This window comes from Lissotriton vulgaris, chromosome 4_1 (genome assembly GCF_964263255.1).
Source record: "Lissotriton vulgaris chromosome 4_1, aLisVul1.2, whole genome shotgun sequence".
NCBI classification, from domain to species: Eukaryota; Metazoa; Chordata; class Amphibia; order Caudata; family Salamandridae; genus Lissotriton; species Lissotriton vulgaris.
In genome coordinates, this window is record NC_141691.1 from 1,389,291,425 (window position 1) to 1,389,308,770 (window position 17,346).

The following is a 17,346-nucleotide window of genomic DNA, read 5'->3' on the forward strand; positions in this document are numbered from 1 at the left end:
TTAACATATTCAAAGCACTTTCGTGTAGAATTTAGTTTTTCACTTTGCAATACACAGACAATAGTTTCACTTTATCACACACACGTATACACCTTTTTGGGGGGAGCACAATCGAAGTGTAGTGTGTCATCGTAGACTGTAGTTTTGAGGCATATGAGCTGCAGATCCTACATTTAGAAATAGATCGCCACCTGGTGTTGGGCTCGGATGATTGCAGGTTGTTGTCTTCTTGGAAGAAGTCTTTGTAGTCACGAGATAGGTGACTCTTCCCTTGGACAATACTGCGCGACTCCATCCTCAGATTGTTTTTTTCCGCCACTGGGTTCGGATGAAAGTTTTCCGCTCCGGCTAGAAAAGACTTTTTTCTGCTTTTTTCGAAGCGAGAAACTTCAAACAAACTTCTTTCGACATCTAATAGACTTTCGACATCACCAGCTACATTCTGGCGCGTCGACGCGGACCGTTGGGCCCATCGGCGCCGTGCGGCCTACGCCTCATGACAGAACTCCATTCAAGAGATGCCCGGTATGTCGAGCAAAATTCCCTCATAGCGACCATCACGAGGTCTGCAACCTCTGTCTCTCGCCAGAACACGACGAGTCGACCTGCACAGCCTGTGCCTCCTTCCGATTGAAGAAGACCATCCGGGATCGGAGTGCCCGTCGACACGAAATGAGGAGATCAGCACCAGCACCGGAGGCCATCTTTGAAGAGGAGATCGTCGAAGAAGACGTCTCCGAGGACGAATATCCAATCGAAGATATCTCCGAGGACGAGGCTCCACTCGGCGCAGAGGAGGACTCGCCTGATCTCCAGATTATATTGGGGGCAGAGGATTCGGACGATTCGATTCCATCTCGACAACCCGTGAGTACATCTGCCCCTGCACGACAGACATTACCCAAACAAAAGGCGACGGTCAGCACTCCGCCCATGGGGCTCAGTCGAGACCGAAATTTACCCTCTAACGCCCCGCCTTCGGGCCCGGCTCCGAGGAAAGAGAATACGCCTTCCGGTGCCTCGGCACCGAAGAAACACCATGTGCCAGTTACACCTCCTCCATTGGCACCGAAACATCCTTCGACACCGAAGGACTCGTCGGCACCGAAAATAAAACACCCTTCGGTGCCCAAAGACAAGGACACTTCAGCACCCGTACCATCGGTGCCGAAGCCAAAACCTGTACCAGACCCGAAAGCTTCGACTCCGAAACCTTCCGGTTCAAAAAACAAAGAGGGGAAGCCAGTTTCCGGCGCCACAGGACCAGCAATACCTGTCTCCACTCCGAAACCTCTAATATCGGTACCAAAGACCCCAGACAAGACTAAAAAACCTTCCGCACCGAAAACATTGCCAAAAGACTCAGTTACTCCTTCTAAGGCAAAAAACACTAAACAACCTCTATCGGCTCCGAAAAAAATCCACGCCGAAGATTATAGAAGAGGAAGAACTGTTTAGACCAGATCCTAGACAGAAAAAGGTCCATATTAATCCAAAGACTGGACACGAGGAAGCAATTCCTTATAAAAAGAGACCAGCAGACACACCACTTACACCTGTGGTTCCTGCAAAAAAGGACTGTGCAACTTCTCCAATGCACCCTTCCTCTCCTTCACCTTCTTCCTCTACTATTACTCCATATGTAGAACCTGTAACCTCTCCTATTCAATCTCCTGCATCATCACACCACACTGACGAGGAGTATGATTTTTATGGGGGGATGATGTTCCTGAGCCACATACATACCCTTTAGATGAGGATATCAACACAGAATATCCCAAGGATGATGATTCACATAATTTTGCACCAAATAATACATCAGACATCCCTGATCCTCAGTACTACCCAACAAAACCTTCCCCTACAGAAGATAGTATTGGGTTTAACCATTTATTAAACAGAGCTGCACTTTACCATGGGGTTCCTATGCACTCTGATGCCATTGAAGAGGATTTTTTGCTAGACACTTTCGAACAGTCACAAAGGTCCACCCAAATATTACCAATGTTCAAGGGGGTCATTAAACATGCTCCAGAGATTTTTAAAGATCCAGTACGGTGTAGGGTGCTAAAACCTAGAATAGAGAAAAAGTATAGGCCAGCACCAGGTGATCCAGTATACATTAAGGGTCATCTGCCATTAGACTCCTTGGTAGTGTCAAATGCACGGAAAAGGGCCAATTCTCAAACTTCTGGGGATATATCCCCGCTTGACAAAGAGTCCAAAATAATTGATGCTTCAGGGAAGCGAATTGCTGCACAAGCCACAAACATATGGCGCATAGCAAACACACAGGCTTTACTATCGCGCTACAACAGGGCTCATTACGATCAACTAGAAAAGTTAATGGAGCACCTACCAGATCAACACAAGGATCTGGCAGCAGAACATTTACAAGAAGGCAAATTAATATCTAATGCTTCAATTAAATGCGCACTAGATGTAGCTGACACTGCAGCCAGAGCAGTGAACACTAGTGTTATTCTCGGGCGTCACGCATGGTTACGCATCTTGGGTTTTAAGCCAGAGGTACAAACTACCATTCTAAACCAGCCCTTTAATCAGAACCAATTGTTCGGGCCGGAAGTAGATAATACGTTAGAAAAGATGAAGAAAGACACAGACACCGCTAAATCTTTGGGGGCATTACAAGCCACCCAAACTAGAGGTTCTTTTCGCCGCCCCTCTTATAGAGGAGGCTCCAAGCAGACCGGCGCAGACACATCATCATCTTTTAAAACACACACACACACACACAGACCTCCTCTAATAAAGGCTATTTTAGAGGAGGATACAGAGGCAATAACAACAAGGGAAGAGGTAGAGGCAGTAACAACAACCGCTCCTATTCCACTCCTAAACAGTGACTTCCCTCTGCCTTCCCTACAGCATTAAACTCCTGTGGGGGGCAGACTTTCACAGTTCCTACCTGTCTGGAACTCCATCACAACAGACAGGTGGGTAAGACAAATTATCCAACATGGCTACTGCCTAGAACTCACAGCAACCCCCCCAAACATACCACCCAGGCAGCGTCCAATGTCTGCAGAACACATAACTCTGCTTCAACAGTAAGTTCTAGCACTTCTACAGAAAGATGCTATTCAAGTAGTTCCTTTAAAGGAACAAGGAACAGGAGTTTATTCCCTGTATTTCCTAATTCCAAAAAAGGACGGGACATTAAGACCAATTCTCGACCTCAGGCCCCTCAACCACTACATACAATCAGATCATTTTCACATGATCACTTTACAACAGGTACTCCCATTACTACAACAGGGAGATTTTCTGTCCACACTAGACCTAAAGGACGCTTACTTTCACATTCCAATACATCCTGCGCACAGGAAGTACTTGAGGTTTGTCATACAGGGACAACACTATCAGTTCAAAGTCCTTCCATTCGGAGTCACAACAGCACCACGAGTGTTTACAAAGTGCTTAGCAGTAGTGGCAGCACATCTAAGAAGACAACAAATACATGTCTTCCCCCTACCTCGACGATTGGCTTATAAAAGCAAGATCGTACGACCAGTGTGCACAACACACAAAAGAAACAATTCAGACACTGCACAACTTAGGGTTTACGATAAACTACACCAAGTCGCACCTAGATCCTTCGCACGCTCATCAATATCTAGGAGCTACTATAAACACATCAGTAGCTCTAGCGTATCCCAGTCAAGCCAGGATTCAAAGTATTCAAAACGTAGTCTCCCTTTTTCAATGCCAGCACTCTCTACAAGCCAGAGTGTTCATGAAACTAATAGGCATGATGGCGCCTTGCATCTTTATTGTTCCTCACGCAAGACTGCAAATGCGCCCACTAGAAGAATGTCTAGCACAACAGTGGAATCAGGCTCAAGGTCAGCTCACAGACCTGGTGTTGGTAGACAGCCGTACATATCGCTCTCTGCAATGGTGGAACACCATAAACTTGACAAAGGGACGGCCGTTCCTAGATCCAGTTCCACAGATAGTGCTCACGACAGATGCATCCCTCACAGGATAGGGAGCCCATCTCTTGCATTATACCACACAAGGTCAGTGGAACAATCAACAGAAACAGTTCCACATCAACCATTTAGAGCTGCTAGCAATTTTCCTAGCTCTCAAGACTTTTCAAGTACAAATCCAAAACAAAGCTGTCCTAGTCCGGACGGACAATATGACAGCCATGTATTATGTACAAAAACAGGGGGACACACTCTCTGCAACTGTCCCAACTTGCACAGAACATTTGGAGATGGGCCATCCCTCAAAACATACATCTGACAGTAGAACACCTTCCAGGGATCCACAACCAGATAGCAGATCTGTTGAGTCGCCAGTCCCAACAGATTCACGAATAGGAGTTGCATCCACAAGTTCTTCAACCATTCTTTCAGATGTGGGGGCATCCACAAATAGACCTGTTTGCCACCCACGAGAACTCAAAATGCCCAACCTTCGCCGCCAGGTTTCCACACCCACGGTCGGAGGGGAATGCAATATGGATGAACTGGTCAGGCAGATTTGCGTACGCTTTTCCGCCTCTCCCACTCATTCCACTAGTAGTACGCAAGCTCAGACAACAGTCTCTCAAACTAATACTAGTGGCCCCCACATGGGCATGCCAACCGTGGTTCACCACGCTACTAGATCTCTCATTGGTTCCACATCAAAAATTACGGCTCACGCCATCCCTCTTAACACAGAACCATGGAGAAATAAGGCACCCAGAACCAAGCCAGCTGAATTTGGCGATCTGGCTCCTGAAGTCCTAGAGTTTGGTTACTTAAACTTACCACCGGACTGTATGAATATAATTAAAGAAGCTAGAAGACCCACTACCAGAGCATGCTATGCTGCTAAGTGGAAACGATTTGCAATATACTGTAACAACAATCACATTGATCCTTTGGATGTTTCCATCCAAAATATCATTTGCTACCTTCTACATTTACAAAGGTCCAATTTGGCTTATTCTTCCATACACCTGCATCTAGCAGCAATTGCAGCATATTTACAAAATAGACAACCTCTATCTCTCTTTAGAGTACCTGCAATAAAAGCATTTATGGAAGTATTAAAAAGAATAATCCCACTTAGGTTACCACCTGCTCCAGTATGGAACCAAAATGTGGTCCTTACAAGACTCATGGGACCCCCTTTTGAGCCGTTGCATAAGTGTGAACTGCAATTTTTAACATGGAAAACTGCTTTCCTTGTTGCCATCACCTCTCTCAGAAGAGTTAGTGAAATACAAGCATTCACAATAGAAGAACCATTTTTTCAAATACATCCTAACAAAGTGGTTCTTAGACCCAATCCTAAATTCCTACCAAAAGTGATTACTCCTTTTCACCTAAACCAATCAGTAGAGTTACCAGTGTTTTTTTAAAAACCGGACCCTGTTGCGGAAAGAGCTTTACACACTTTAGATGTTAGAAGAGCTCTACTATATTACACATACAGAATCCTTTAGGAAGACAAAACAACTATTTGTATCTTTCTCTCCCCCACACAAAGGCAATCCCATCTCCAAAGGAGGAATTGCTAGATGGATTGTAAAGTGTATTCAAATATGCTATCACAAAGCTAAACGTACACTAACAGTTCCTCCTAGAGCACACTCCACTCGCAAACTAGAAGCCTCTATGGCTTTCTTTGGAAACATACCACTAGAGGACATATGCAAGGCAGCAACATGGTCCACAATACACACCTTCATTAAACACTATTGTGTTGATGTGCAAGCCAAGCTGCAGTAGGCCAAGCTGTTTTTAAAACACTATTTCAATATGCTGCAACGGATACAAGTGACCACCGCTAGGGGAGACACTGCTGCACAATCGTTGCTAAATGTAGGATCTGCAGCTCATATGCCTCGAACGGAAAATGCTACTTACCAGTATGCATCTGTTCTTTGCATGTAGAGCTGCAGAATCCTACATGCCCTCTCGCCTCCCCGGGACTTGTATCCGTTCCAGTACTCATCTTACTTAGATGCACACGCATGGACATCCTTTCTCTTTTTTCTACTAACGACATCATTTCCCATCATGGCGAAAAACAATCTGAGGATGGAGTCGATGACCATGCGCAGTATTGTCCAAGGGAGGAGTCACCTATCTCGTGACTACAAAGACTTCTTCCAAGAAGACAACAACCTGCAATCATCCGAGCCCAACACCAGGTTGCGATCTATTGCTAAATGTTGGATTCTGCAGCTCTACATGCCAAGAACAGATGCATACTGGTAAGTAGCATTTTCCTTTTCAGGGCAATACTACAAGTCATCTTAAAAACCAAAATACCTGTTTTTCCAGGGATTGCAGTTACCTAATGTGCATAGTTTACAGCACTCCGTAATTACCAGATGGAATAAAGCTCGCGCCCCCACTATTTTCGCCATGTATATATCAGCAGACCTAATCTGCTGCTATTTACCTCCAAGAAATGCTTGGAAAATACCGATATATGCATGTTAAGCCCCATTTTTAAAAGTTTAATTTGACATGGGTGATATTTATCCCAAGTGTTAAATTTTGAACCTGGTGTATCATATTTCAGCATGTGTGATCATTATCACATCTAGTGTCAGAGCACCTACTCGAGGCCTAAAAATGCACCCTCAACTTTGGAGCAGTTGACCTCCAACCGATCTTTTGAAATAAATGTCAAGTGTGATTGTACAGATGCATCGTTATTCCTCCTGGGAATTCTGTAAGGAAAGCAATTGCATTTTGCAGTTGCTTCTGTATAAACAGTATAGGATTTGTACTCCTTTTTCTTCTGACCCCTTGGACGTCATGATCTTAGCTTAGGGCTGTATATCAACATGCTTCATGGCTATCTTTCACCATCCTTGTCTTAAGCCAAAACAAATTATCCAGCCTGTTGATAGTCACCTCCAAGTCCAGAAGTTTGCACTTAATCTCCCTGTGCGCCCCATACACTTGGGCCATGCAATGGCCCCGCACCACAATTTTAAACGCTTACCACTCTACCTGTGATGAGGCAGTGTTTGCATTGATAGGGAAGTAGGTGTCAACTAATTCTTCCAGGGAGGACCGGAAAGGGACATAGTCAAGTAAGAGTGGGTTCAATTTCCAAGTAGGGATCAGGAACGCCGACCCAACGGTTGGAGTAGCATGAGTAATGGGCTGTGGTCCGACAGGGTACACCCCAAGTACTCCTTGTGAGACAGATTCCTTGAAGGCCGGGGAACAGAGAGGAACATGCCAAGCCTGGTATGGGCTTGGTGTACCGGTGAAAAGGAGTACTCCCTATCCCATGCATGTTGCAGTCTCCAGGTGTCTTCTAAGCCCCAATGGGACATCCAAGTCTGGAAGCCCAATGCAGTACGATGTGGCTGGGTCCCTGGCATGAGAGGGTGCGAGCGATCAATGGTAACATCCGCCACACAGTTAAAGTCGCCCCCCAGTATGAGAGAACCTGTTAGAAATTGAGCCAGAGAGGCGGAAAAAGACTCCAGGAAACCGACTTGGTCCCGGTTGGGAGCATAAACACTGCCCAGGGTCACATCCCATCCTGCCAGTCGGCCCACAAACATGGCGTATCTCCCCTCCCAATCCAGCCATGCGCGTTCAGGTGAGAAGGGGACCCCAGACTTCACCCAAAGCATGACCGGTCTGGCAAAGGCTGAGTAGGAGGTCGCAAAAACCTGCCCCGCCACCTCTTCTGTACCCTTCCAGCCTCCTCTTCATTAAGATGTGTCTCCTGGAGGAAGGCTATGTGCACATACCTGTGCCGAAGGTAGGAGTATACGTTATGATGTTTGGCTGTTGTTCCCATACTATGGATGTTCCACGTAAGGAACCTCACAATGTTAAATGTGCCTGCCATTTCCTTTGGAATCCTCTCCATAGCGACATAGGGGGACCCCCCCTCCCCTGCCCGTGTCACAGTACATGCACAACCACCCTCCTCCGCAACCAACCAAACAAAGAGAAAGAACATCAACCATCTTGAACAACTCCCTAAACCCAGGACAGCTTGACAGCTGTCAGTCGTTCAAACAGTGTGTGGAACATGACCCTTAATGAGGCCTTACACTACTAGTAAGGTACTCGGGGTGTGGACAGTAAGAGCAGAATACAACATAAGATTAACGCGCAAACCTACCTAGTCGCGCCAGCCCCATCAAGTCATGGTAGACCACCACTGGTAGATCAGCAACTCCCCAAGGGTCCGAACCAGTAGGAGTCTAGGCTGCCTCAGTTAGCTTTGTCAGCTGCGTGTGGTGTCACCACCAACATCCTCACACTGTCGCTGCGGGATGTATCTGAGTCAACGTCCCCAGTGTCCTTGGACGAATGAGCTGCCGTCTCAGGAATGGGGCTCCTGCCCTGCATCAGCGCTGCAGCTCCTTGCAAAGCTACTGCCCTCTCCCTTTCGGTTTGGGAAGAGGTCAGTTTCTTGGGAGCTCCCCTTCGGGAGCGCTTCCACATCTCCATCGGTTTCCTCGATTCAGATTTAGGACCCACAGGCTGGGAGGCCCCAGTCTTGTAGGCCTCAATCCAGTCCCATGCGTCACCTGGCCTCTCACAAAAGTGGGTGGTGCCGTCCAACACAATCCGCCACCGAGCTGGGAACATCAGGGAGTACTGCAAGCCCTTCTCCCTCCGCGCTCTTTTAACCTCCAGAAAGGAGGCCCGCTTCCGTTGCACCTCCAGGAAGAGTGAAACCCTACTATTGCCAACTGCATAGGGACCCTCTGCACGTGCCTTCTGTAAGAGAAGATCTCTGTTCCAGAAATGGAGCAAACGGGCCACCACCAGCTGCGGGGGACGCTCAGGCGCCGGGGGCCTGGCCGGAACCCTGTTGGCGCTTTCAAGAGTGTAGAAGAGCGACAAGCCTTCCGGCACCACCACAGATTGAGCTAATGCTCCAGGTAGGCCTCCTTGCCCTAGATTCCCTCTGACAGGCCCAAAATACGGACATTGTTCCTTTGGTTGCGTCTCTCCGCGTCTTCGGCTCTCTGTTCCAGGACACCCACCCTGTCCGTGAGGGCTCCCGCCTGCTGCTCCAGGGCCTTTTGGGCTGGGGTTATCTCAGAAATGCCGACCTCTCTACCCTTCACCCTCTCAGAGAGCTTCCTATGTTCCTCTCGCAAAAGACCCAGCCCCACCGCCCTTGTGCTGATGTCCTGGTGGAGGGTGGCCTTCTTGTCTGCTATAGCCTTCATTATCTTGCCCAATTGCTGCTGTATTGGAGCTTCTATAGCAGTTTGCGACTGTTCCTGGGCGCTGTCATCCGGGTCTTGTGCGGCTCTGGCCTGCCAACCTCTGGGTTTGCCCATGGCGCCAACCCACCCCCAACCGGTGGGCCGCGCCTGAGAGGAGGCTCGATCAGGCAACCGGCACTGCAATCCCACACCATGTTCCAGGGCCCGGGTGCACCACACTCTGAGGAGTTCCAACGCTGCCGCCAAAACAGGTGCTCCACTGCAGGTCCCGGCAGAATAAGTGCTCATCGTTCACGTGTCAGCCGTGACTCTGTTCAGGCCCAGTCACACCTCCATGCTCTGGGTCCAACCCAAACCCCTGCAGACAATGAAACACCCCCTGCCACTCACTGCTCACTCCAGGGCGCCCTTATTCTTGCCAGGGAATGTCAACTTCACCCCAGGGCAATGTCTATCACAATGTGCAGGCAGGAGGACCCCCACGAGGCGAGCAGATGAATCAGGTGGCCCCGGGTAGCCCCCGTAAACAAGGGCCATCAGCAAGGCTCCCCGGCAGGCTCTCATCTAGAGGGGAACCCTTTGGGCTGCGCGCACTCAATAGAGGTTTCCTCCGCTTGGCCTCTGGAGCCGGTGGGAACTCTAATGTCTGGCACCCCAGCTCAGCCAGCAGTGACACCAGGCGCAGCCACTTTAAAAGGGGGAAGCCAATGGGCAGCAACTGCGCGCCAATCCTTGAGCCCCAATATGGGTCCCGATCATCTGCGCCAGCACCCAGCAGTCTACCCTGGCAAGCAGGACACACGGCCCAGGCGATTGGAGCCACTCCCTCACCAAATCAGCCACACTGGGCTGGGCCCGAGCAACTCACTGGACCATGGATTGCCTGGGCCCCCACAGCAACTGGCGCTTACCTCTCAGGGCCCAGCCAGCGCCTTTGCAGCTCCTCATTCCCACAGAGGGGCCCCATCCTACCACTGGAGTGGTGTGCACGCCCTCCGTCGCTGGGGCCAGTGGCGTCGCACACCAACCAAAGTCACGAGCCCCCACCGGGCTCCTCGCACAGTTTAACTGCACCACAGCAAGTTTGTCCCACTGCGACAGCGCTAGTTCCCCCGCTGGGGGCCGTCGGCCCTCTGCTGTCCCACGCCGCAGCCAGGAGGTCATTACAGAAAATGGGGTTACCCAGTTGTTCATGGACCTGGGTGTATTCTGATACAATAAACAATGGTACTAGACCTGATTTAAATGTCGAGTAATCGTGATGCTTAGTTGAAATGAGTTAATTAATTCTGGAGCATGCTAGAGGAACAATAGTCCGCTCAAGGTAATCTATACATAATTCATACAAAACAAAAGAAAGTGCAACAGATCAGATTCTGAATCCACAAGCAATTTATTTTCATTGCAAGTGGCGTAATGAATTTACTAGACAGATATTATATTGGTGAGGGTTGCTCCAAGAGAGGGAATGTGCAAAGAAAAGTAGTGCTCTAGTAAGTGGTGATAAGGCAAAAATAAAAGTATTTAAGATTGTGACATAAAAGGATGTTACAGTTCTAAAAGGTGAGGACTGGTTGTCAATCACCGTCCTAATTGGCCTGGCCAAGGATGCAGTTCACGCAATAATTGTATTACAAGTCTCTATTGAGGGACAGACATTCCCATGTTGCACGTTGAGCATGTAGAAAGGGGGTCCAGGCCGTATTTAAAAGGGGGCGTTGACGTTTCGGCCCAACTTGGGGCCATGCAGGTAAGTTAGACCGTGGCTGTGCGGGTCTTCATCAGGACAGGTAGGGGCAACCCAGAGGATGGGAAGGGGCTTCTGAGTACCCCCTGGTTGGTTCGCATGGAATCCAATTGCTTGGGCAGGTATAGTGCGTCACAGATGTGTGTTCTGCACAATTCTAGAACTCTCACTCTGTGCAAGTAGGGGTAGGTCCAAACGAATGGGACACTCCTTGTCCTTATCTTGGCTTGAAATTAATTCAAAGCTGATGCTGCAGTGGATTAGCGACTTCCTCGGAACTGCGTCTTACAGAGGATGCCGGGGAGGTCCGCAAACTCCGGCCCACACTCGGAGCACGGTCTGCAGAGAGGAACGGACTCCGCTCCTCCTCTGACGCTAGACTCTCTCAGACCTCCATCTTGCCTGCTGTGTACCTCGGCAGCCGTCTGAGGCTCCAACCTGCATCAGCAGCTCGGGGAGTCGCCCAGGCGCCGGAACAAGCCCTCGGCGTCCTAGCACCGACGGGCACAGATTGAAGGCGTTCCCCGGTCTCCAGCTTCTAGAGGAGTGCTAATAAGTATCGGGCCGGTGCGTACCTCTGAGCTTGCGCATCAGCCATGCCCGGCTCCTTCGATAATGTCTTTCTTGGAGGACTGTCACACCAAATAGGACAGTAAGTTTTGTGCATTAGTGATTGCCTGACATTTTTCAGATTTTTTTTCCAAAAACCTTTTTCCTTCTTGGTAACTCTTAGAGCATAATTTAAATGTTGGCTGGCTGCCCATTTCTCCACCAGGACTTTGGAGTAAATTACTGCATCACCCTGACGGAGGTGCTGCCTGCCAAATTTAGATTTGTCCGCCGGCCCAGCGGACATTTCTAACATTGTCAGAAACCGCCGTCATAGCGCTTCCTGTCGATGCATTGTAAGTGGACTGCTCTGTCAACATAACGGAGCTATATGGCAAACGTACTCTTTCTTTTGACATTTTTCGTAAATCTTCACTCATCTAAATTAGGGGGGCAGACATACAGCAAAATCTTCGACAGTGACCATGTCCAAAACAGAGAAATCTCCACCATAGTCAAACCCATGGTCCGCACAATTCTAAATCGGGCAGTCGATGTTTGCAGGAAGGGAACTCCATCGATGTTACAACAGAATTTCCTCACCTCAAACATTCAAATCAGGCCCTTAATTTCTACCAAATATAATTTCAGCTTTTCACCTGAATTAGTTGTTTGCCTTTACCTGAAATAATGCACAGTATTCTATTACAAGGCTAGCCAACTCTCTGATTTGTAATGTAGACTGCAGTATAGGCTATCACTACATAGACCATCAAAAAGTGAATGAACATGGGGATCTGCATTAGATTACTATAACAGAAGTTCCTGAATCTGACTTAAAAGTATACCACATGCGGTTGAAGTGCATCTAAAGGCCTACAGACTGTTATTTCTACGTAGCCTTCGAACATACTTCCCAATAGTTATGTTGAAATAGGTTGTAACGTCTGATGACCCCACTGGGTAAGTCTGAGTACCAAAACAATGACCAGGACTGATGCCAAAAAAGAGGCTTCTCCATTAACAAGTTTCCCCTGAATATGTGTTTAAAAGTCTCTCTCCCTATATTTCTCTTTCTCCCTCCCAATTAATGAGACACACACTTCATTGAACAGAGGTACCAAACGTGTAGCACGTGAGCAAGATGTTGCTCACTGGAGCCTAAAGAGTTCCTCAGCAGATGATCTAAACCTCTATCCCTTTTTCATTTTTTTAAAACTATTTTTGCACTAGTGGAGCATTTCATTTCTTTAGAAGGAAGAGAGAGAACGCTTTCCTGATTAGTTTTCTTCAGTGCTCCTATTTCCCCAACACTTATTCCTCAGGTCTCAGACATTATGGCTGGATCCTCTTTAGTGGCAATGTAAGGCTCAGGAAGGGAGCCTCTAGTTTACTTCTGAACTCCCCATTGGAGACCAGAATCGGAGGCATAATGTGGCTTGTAAGAAGTGTAGAATCTTAGGTAGGGGAAAATAGACACAGAACACCTCTACTCGGGCCTTCCAGCTCCTGCCATTGGACGAGCCCCTGTCCCATCTGCCAGAGCTGCTGCCTTTTCCTTTAGTAGGAGATCAAGTAGTGGTATCTCGAATGAGACACCACCAACACTAAAAAAAAGGCTTACCACAGCAGATTCCCTTAACACAGGGCCCAACTATCCAGACTGAAGTAAACACTATACTTTGTGAGAACTAGAGCATTTTGAAGTTCATGTAGTAGTCATACTAGAAGTTATGTTGGAAAAAAGCAAAACAATGTGCCAGGAATTACATTATGAAAATGTTAAGTGTGCTTGCTATGTAATTGTTCAATGCCAAGAGGAGCTAGGTGGAAATTCTATGCTGTTGGCATTGCTTTGGCGGGATCTATTGTTGTCGATTTAGCTTCCGAAGGGGTACAGGAGATGTGCACTCACCCGGACATGCGATGTACACGTGCACGGCTTGCGGCGTTTCAGCACGCGCCTGGACAGGCGATGTGCAGCGGCGTTTCACTTTCCCTCCCTTCCCCAGTCGGCTCCTGAGAACCCAGCTCGGGAAGAGGATGGAGGCAAGGGGATGGCTTCTCCCAGTGCGGTCTACAGACATTAACCTCTGCTAGACTACAAGGTATTTCTAGCGCACTCTTCTCTTTCTCTTATACCGTGCTGCAGTAATTGCATTCTAAAGTGCTTTAAATAATTTTACAAATCTGTGTCAGCTACACTCCAGGCTTGCCGATTTTTGCTTCACCACCTTCCCCTCTCATCTCTCCCACACTCCCACTATACACACTCAACTCCCAATACCACTGTCCTCTCTCACCCCTCCCTCACCACTTCTCTCCTCTCTTATTGTGTAGTCGCACACGTTCATTTTGGGTGATGCTGTCTGCGATGTACATTGTGTGGCCTTGGGCTGCGCACACATTGTGAATGGTGCTGCCAGTGCTCTGGTCGCATGGTGCTGCAAGCACACGTTGTGGAGTGAGTTGACTGCCTCACATTGCAGGAGTGCTCAAGTTGTGTGATGCTAGCGGGGCACACATTTTTGCATGGTGCTGACTCCGTCGCCAGGAAGGCCGCACCGGAAGCCTTGCAGGACAGCTGCCAGTTACAAATTGTCTGCCATATGTGTTGCAGGCGCACAGCAGCAGTGCGGCCGCCTTCAAAAACAAGAAGTTGGTTTTGAGTGGTCTGGGCCAGTAGGCAGGGTTAGGACATGTAAATAAGCAGTTATGGGGGGAGAGCACTAATGGCACTGCATAACAGTACTCTTCAGTCTCAGACCAATCAGCATTTCCTGCTCTATTTTTTTCGTCCTCGTACAGTAGCTGATAATGTTCAAGTTTGAGCCCCCGCTCTGCAGGTCGCTCTCCTCTGTCTGCCCTTTCCCCTCCTTCACACGGCAACTGGTCCATCCAAGATCATTGAAACACAATTAACACCAGCATTCTCTGTTGTTCCAACAACACCCCCTCCTTGATTTTCCGAAGTCTGTTGTTTCCGGAGTTAATCTCTGCAATAAAAGCAATGCCCCCACAAACCCCCAAATCCCCGCTATTCAATGAGAACACGCTGCACTTTAAAATGCATTTACATTTTTTTATCTAAATAAAATGGCATTTATAATGCATTTCATTTTGGTAATTTATTACTTTTACAAGACTTGAAACTATTGCAAATTACAATGGCTTTTATTTATGTTTTACAAAACAACATTGTCATTTACAATGTCAATAACTCAAACTAAAGTCAATGCGAGACCTATTGCATTTCCATTGCTTGTTTTATACAGAGGTGAGCTTTGATTATCGTAGGACGACTCCTGCTACTGTGGATCTGAGTGCCTTTTAGGGTTTGAGGCGGATACTATGAAATTATTGCATATTTAAAAAAAAAAAACTAAAATAGCCTGTGAAAGTGTAGTCCACCATGCTGATTTGACCAGAAGTAAGTTGCATAACTATTGAGCTCTTAATATTATTCCACAATTCAAAGTCAGTGATGCATCTTACAAAGCTGCACTGACATCTCACCGGTCTTTTGTAGGACTTGTAAAAAAAAAAAACTCTAAATTTGGATCACTCAATAGTCAAGCCTGCCTGTGGTTTTCCTGATAGTGCTCTGATGTAATTTGCTAAGCCTTAACATTAGGGAATTGTGGAAGGTCGCAGATCACAGTATGCTAAAAGATGTATTATGGAATCTTGGAAAGTGTGGTAACTTGGGGTGCTGCGGAGAATAGTCCTAAGGCGTTTGCTTTAAATGGCCCTACACCCTACCAAGATTTTATAGTGACCATTTGTTTATATGCTACCAAATACACCATCTGCTTCGGAACTGACAAAACAAATGTTGGAGACAATCCTAAACCTATGTAAAGTTGCCTTCATGTCCTACCACATTTTTGCCAATCTTACTAAGCTAACACAAAATGCACCTCTCTGACTCTATATTTCTTAGAAAGAACCCCAAATCCCCTCGATTTTAAGTGATCTGCTAAAGTTTGACCAATGTTGGCATATAATGTGTGTGGAATAAAGAATTTTCCATTAACTTTCCAAACAGTTCAGATGGCGTCTGCTTATGAGATAGGGGAAACGCAATATCTGGCCCGCTATCTGTCCGACCATTTAAGCGCTTAGAGACCAGTGGTAATTTGCGCTATATAAAATATAAAATAACATAACATAACCACTCACCCCTGTTAAAAACATATACTTTGGGCCGGCCGAGATCCAAGGTACGGTTGTGGAGATTAAACATTGAGGCCTTTGCAGACCAGAACTATGAAGATGCAATAATGAAAGGGCTAGATGTCTATTTTAATGTGAATTGGGGCACGGCCAGCACTAGGGCGTTCGAATGGGACTCGATGAAGGTTGTGATACGGGGTGTCTGTATGTCCACGGAGGTGGGGGTTAAGAAAGTGCTGGAACGGGATCTGCACCACCAGGAGGAGCGATTTGCAGCTCTAGAGAAAGAGCTTCACATGGACAGGGAGGGGCCGGCTAAATGGGCGGAACTACGACGGAAGATAGGGGACATCTGGGACTCACTGGGCAAATTTAATAGTACTGCGAGTAGACGCCGATGGTATACGGAGGGGGACAAGGCCGGGTGCCTACTGGCGCGCCTGATTAGGATGGAGACTCAGACTCAGCCGATTTTGAGAATTAAAAATGAACATGACCATATGGTTTATACATAACACAAGATCAATAGGGCATTCACGACCCATCTGCAAAAGATATATTCTGAGCCCCAACCCCCCCACCCACACTTCAGGTTGTGGAGGCCTATCTGGCCGAGGTGGAGCTGCCCTGCCTAGACCCTGAGAGTCAGGAGTCCTTGGGGGCCCCTTTTAGAGGAGAAGAGATACGGTCAGCGATCGCCCATTTGAAGACCGCTAAGTCCCCCGGGATGGATGGCCTAGTGGCTGAGCTCTACAAAAAATATGGGGTGTGGTCTTGTTTCCTAAACTCCTGGAAATCACGGTTGATACTCCCAGATTTCATGCGCGAAGCATTGATAGTGATGATTCCCAAACCAGGGAAGGATCCCCTGGCCCCCAGTTCATATCTGCCGCACGTGGATCTTAAAATTATTAGCCAAGTGCTGGCAAGTAGGCTCCTCCCTTATCTCTGGCAACTGGTGCATGATGACCAGTCAGGTTTTATGCCCGGCAGGAATGCATTAAGGAATATCTGCCGCCTTGCACACGTTATGCAATCATTGGAGGGAAGTGCCCAACAGAGCGCCTTAGTGTTCCTAGATATCTAGCAAGCGTTCAACTCGATCCACTGGGAATATTTATGGCAGGTGCTTTTAAAAATGGGGTTGGGCCAGGGTTTCGTAAATTGAGTAAAACTACTCTGCTTGGCCGGTGGCGAGGGTTCGCACGGGACGGTACGGGTCGGACATAATATCAATAGAAGGGGGGACACGACAGGGGTGCCCACTCTGCCCCCTGCTGTTCGCCCTGGCAATGGAGCCATTGGCATGTCATCTCCGTGGGGTACTCCAGGGGGAGGGCATTCGAGTGGGTGGTATGGAACATATCGTATCGCTGTACGCTGACTATGCTTTGGTATACCTACACCGGCCGACCCAGTCATTGCCGTTACTGTTTGCTGCCCTGACTCAATTCGCTGGAGTCTCCGGGCCTTACATTAATAAAGTAAAATCACAACTGTATGCGATTGGGTCAGCGGACGAGTGGGACAGAGTCCAGCTCCCTGAGATGGGACTTCCATGGGTTGCAGACACACTGCGCTATCTTGGGATATGGATAAGTGGAGATGAGACCACCTTTTACCAGCACAATATGGGGAGGATACTTGGGGGGTCTCCGGGGCAGTATTGCCTTCTGGAACA

General features: G+C 47.8%; 1 protein-coding gene across 2 annotated transcripts in view; it reads left to right on the forward strand.

The window, feature by feature from the left end:
* The window catches only part of MIB1 (MIB E3 ubiquitin protein ligase 1), a 346,522-nt gene that overhangs the window by 327,370 nt on the left and 1,806 nt on the right, over positions 1–17,346 (forward strand). The gene's annotated exons all lie outside the window — the stretch shown is intronic.